Source organism: Chinchilla lanigera, unplaced genomic scaffold (genome assembly GCF_000276665.1).
Source record: "Chinchilla lanigera isolate Chin_1 unplaced genomic scaffold, ChiLan1.0 scaffold00002, whole genome shotgun sequence".
Taxonomy (NCBI): domain Eukaryota; kingdom Metazoa; phylum Chordata; class Mammalia; order Rodentia; family Chinchillidae; genus Chinchilla; species Chinchilla lanigera.
Window position 1 is genome coordinate 52,956,643 of NW_004955403.1, and position 4,691 is coordinate 52,961,333.

At 53.1% G+C, this 4,691-nt stretch overlaps 1 protein-coding gene across 1 annotated transcript in view; it reads left to right on the forward strand.

Moving 5' to 3' along the window:
- Window positions 1-1,675: 1,675 nt before the first annotated feature.
- Gata4 (GATA binding protein 4) overlaps window positions 1,676-4,691 on the forward strand; it is a gene marked incomplete in the record, with an annotated part of 70,950 nt that continues 67,934 nt past the window's right edge. The window contains 1 exon segment of the mRNA XM_013514552.1: window positions 1,676-2,058.

The following is a 4,691-nucleotide window of genomic DNA, read 5'->3' on the forward strand; positions in this document are numbered from 1 at the left end:
GAAAGTGGCTAGAACACATATCCATTATGTGTATCCAAAGCCAGGCGGAGAGTTTTTGGAGTATATTACTGGCTATGTGCCTTTTACTGCAATAAATTGTTAAAAATTGAAACATTCACCTTATTTTTTTTAATCATACCCCTTACGCCAGTCCCAGAAGGACAAATTCTGTCTGATTCCGCTGATACCCAGAGCAGTCAAGTTCACAGAGACAGAAAGTGGGACAGAGGTGGCACTGGGATGTACCTGGACGGCTAAGACACATGCAGGAGGCGTTGGGTTCCTCCAGTGCTGGTGGTGCAGTTCGGTGTTGCCAAGGACCAGGAATAGAAGGGGAGAAAGGAGTTAGTGTTTAATGGGCACAGAGTTTCGGACAGGGGAGATGAGATGAATTCCGGAGGTGCACGACAGAGACGGCTGCACAACATGAACATACAGTGTCTAGCGCCGCTGAAGTGTATGCCTTTAAATGGCCAAAGTGGTAACACTTGTGCTTTGCGCATTTTGCAATAACAACAACTCCATAAAAGGAGCCTCCAAGTGAGCAAGGTGCTCCCCTGGTGACACCAGCAGGGCCTTGGGCAGAGATGTCACCCAGCCACCCAGCCCGCATCTGCACCTGCACCTCACCTTGGTCCTGCTGGGCTCAGCCTTCAGGAATGTTAAGGAGCTGACGTTGAGGGAGTTGTACAGAAAACTTCGGGTGGCAGAGCAATGTGGACACCTTATCCATCACCAGGGAGATAGTCATAACTAACATTCTCGGAAGGGAAAAGTTTGCATATTCCTCTTGTATTTTCGCTTCTTCTTCCAGGCCTCCTTCACCTCCCTCTCTCTGCTTCACCACACATTGGTTCTTTGGTGTCTGACAACTCCCTTGTCTTTCCTCTCCCAGGTTCCTGCTCCAGATTTGGAGGCAACAGCTGGCCTCTCCTTTCCTCGCAAAGATTTCTGTGAGGATCCAAAGAGGGTAGGAACTCAGAAAGACAACGGGACAGAAGAGCATTGTGTGTATATTCTTCTTGCATCAAATGCATAGGGACATCTACCCTAAACAAAGCCAGGTGTCAGAGGAGGGGACTCTAGCAGCCAGCCTGTCAAGAGAGATCTGTTTGCCTGGTTCCTCACATCACACGGCAGCTTCCACCCTGTGTGTCTTTCTGTGTGCCTGGGCCTATGATGCTGGCTCATCTGGAGTCCAGCAGGGCTGCACATCCATGGCATGTAGAGAATGAGCTCCCCATCTCCAGAAGTATTCAAGCAGTGCAATCATCTGGCAGAGAAGTCCTGCTTTGTGTGGGAGTTTGGAATTCTGAAGTCTCTTCCTATTCCGAGACTCTATCGGTTTATTATTTGACTAAAATTCAGTAATCTGGAATCCAACATGGGTCCACCTCTTCCTTGCTGTGTGACTTGACCTGTGTGGCATGTTCCCAGCTCAGTTACTGACCCAGGGTGATAATATATAATCTGTCTACCTGGCCCTGTTGGAAGGAACCCCAGAATGTTAATGAGGGGCGCACTGTGAAACCTATTTCTTGTTGTTGCTATTTCTACCCAACTGCACAACATGAGCAAACACTGCAAAGCAGCCCTTCTTGCTGCTGGAAGGTGGGACTGGCATCGACTGAGCACTTCTCCCTGTGCACGGTGACTCCTTACCTTTGCTGCCCGTCCCCTGGTGTCCCTCTGAGCCGGGAGCTTGAGAGGCATCTCCTTCCGGAATCTCACGAACCGAACGCTGATATTTTTTAGAATGCCTGGCCAGGGCTTCGTTCCCTAGCTGGGTTTCCTTTCCCTTCTACACATACCAAAAAGAAAAACCCATGCTCAGGGCTTGCTGAATTAATGAACCACTTCCCTTATCTATTTTTCCTGTTATCTAATTCTGGAGGGAAGCTGGTTGCTGGGAGGGAGCTGGAAGACAGGACTCACAACGTCTCCCTCCCACGGACTGAGGACAGCCAGGAGAGGCAGGCCCAGGCTCCGGGCTGCCCCTGAGAGTTTGCTCCAGCAGGCTTGGGCCTGAGGTGCTCAGGGACACTGCTCTCACCATGGGTGAGTCCCCTCCTGGCCCTCCAGGTGGCTCCGCTGCCCGGGAGGTTGGCAGGAGCCCCGGGAAGCAAAAAAGGGAAAGCCTGGGAAACTTCAGGATCTGAAGCCGTGGGGAGAGGGATGAAGGGGAAAGAGGGGAGGGCAAGGCCTTCCCATTGCCAGCCCAGCTGTGAGGAGGGCCTGTGGGAGGCCTGGGCCTTTGCAGAGGGGAGAGAGGGTGAGCTTCTCCAAGGCCAAGCCACAGAGGCCCGGCTTCCGGTCTGCTTTGTTTCTCTCTTTCTCTTTCTGGCATTGTTTGGTATTTTACTTTCTCCATTTACGGGCTCAGCGGCCCACTCCTACAGTCAGAAATAGATGAGGTGGTTGGTCTCTCAAGGAAAAGCTAGCTGGAAAAGCACCACATCAGAAACCAAGCAGATTCGACCAAGTATCGGAGACCCAAGTTGCATTGCTTCCTGGAGTCCTCTTAAAATGAGGTCCGGCACCTAGGGTGGTGTGGCCCTAGACACGTGGGGTTCTCTCAAAAACCCCACTGGAAAGCTCCTGCGAGCCTCCCCAGCCCCATTAGAGCTAGCTCAGTCGCCTGTGTGTCCTACGGCCTTGCATTAGTGAAAAGCTCTTACAGGATCTGAGACTTTTCTTTGCCTATTCACTGGTCAAGCCTGGGCCAGCCAGGCGCAATGTGAAGCTTAATTTTCATTTATGCTGGAGCCAGGCAAGCAATGGGCAGGCACCGCGTGCTTGGAAGAGCTCGGTTCCCGATGCTTTGGGCTGCATATGCTTTGGGCTGAATACACTTTTCCAGATGCGTCCAGTTGAACCTCTCCTTCCCCTAAAGTCCAGTGTGAGCAACTGAATTTTGAACTGTCTTTGTAGCTGAGAAAAGGGCTAAATCCAAAAGAAAAGCGGGCACCAAGTTAGGGGCAGGGGCAGCTTTGAGATGGCCTGGGCAGGGAAGCAGGAGGCCCAGCTCCCGTGGGTGGGAAACTCTGCTCCCTACCAGCCAGCCCCCGCCTCCTCCCCTTGCTCAAAGGTTGAAAACAAACAATGGCATTTTTAACTCTGTAGGCTCTGGAAGTCCAGCAAGAGCTGTTCTGGCCTTGGTGGGATTGGGTTTAAAGTCTTGGTCTGGGTGCCCGGCCTACAAATATTAGTTCTGCCTGGCAGAGAAAGGAAAACCATTCCCTCTGGGTGCCTTTGCTTGTCCAGCCATGGCCGAAGACTTCCCTCGGGGTGGATTCTAAATCTGTTTCAAAACTTCCACTCTTCTTTCCTGACCCCTAGGCTTCCTGTCCTTGGTTCGTTTTCCCCCAGGGCTGATACTCTCACTCCTTGCAGTCTCCAAAAGTATGGAGAATTCAAAGAGTTTTAGCTGTGGGAAATCAGGGAAACGTCAATCTGCAGCGAGAGAAATCCTTACTGTGGAAGGTTGTCAGAGTCCTGTGATGTGGGATCCCGGAGTTGGGTTGTCTTTTTTTTTTTTTTTTTTTTACATTAATAGTCCTAAATGCAAAAGTTTCTGCTGGTCTTGTTTTGGTAAATCGTCCTTGAGTAAAAGATCCCCAAAGTCCCACTTGGGGAACCTGTTTTTTCGTTTGCAAAGTTCATTTTTAGCCACAGAGACTTGGCCACTAGTGTCCTTTTGTCTTCTCTAAACGGGTCTCCGACCTCGATCCCAGAGTGAGAAAAGCCCCAGGGGCAGTTTTCTGCGCTTGGTGCTTAGGGAATGTTACTAAGTGGTTCTTTATCCCTGTTCTGCTCCTCAAACCCAATAAAATACCTATTTCCAATGGCTTTCTAATGCCTGGTTATATTTGCCGAGTGATTTACAGGACGGAAAGTTGCAGTTGGCCGTGTGTGAAGTGCAGAGATGTTTCAGAGCGGGCACAGTGGGGAGGAGGAGGTTTGGGGCCTGGGCGGCACGCAGAGGAAAGAGATCCAAGCCATCAATCTCCCATTGTGTAAACACAGCTCCAAGTGGAGATTCGAGGCAATTATCCGAATAATTGGGGGGGCACTTTCACCTGAATTATCTAGATAAACGCGCGCTGCAGGGAAATGTCCGCGTCCCTTTGTTTAGGCCCTCTCCGGGCTGTCCACTGTCGTGCGCGTTCAGGCGACCTTTCTGTAGGTGCTGGGGTCGGAGTTCGGAATCGGAAAGGAAGGGGAACTTGCCAGAAAAGCTTAAAAGGGGCTCCCGCCGCGCCTGGGGAGGTGGAGACGCGGCGGGCGCCCCTCGGCTCTGATAAAGCCCCCGAGCCATCTAAGGTCAATAAACGCTCGGCGTCAGGCGGGGGCCGCGAAGCCGGGGTGGGATCCGAGGGCTGCGAGGAAGCTGTCTGCGGCGAAATGAAAGGAACCCAGGAGAGGGCTCGAATCCGAGCCAGGACGGATGCGGGGCGCGGCCGGGGCAGGGTCCCCACGCGCGCCTCGCAACGCCCCCGGGCCTGCGCGAGTCTGCAGAGCGAGGGGCGGGCGGGGGCTGGAGAGCCCCGGTGCGGGGGCGCGCTGGAGGCCTCCGCGCTCCGCACAAAGGCGGGAACTGTCCCAGCGAGAGAAAATCAGCGATGAGGTCGAGCTCGCCGCCGGCGCTGGCCCCTCGGCGGGCGCGGGCCAGTTCGCACGCTCGGCTCCTC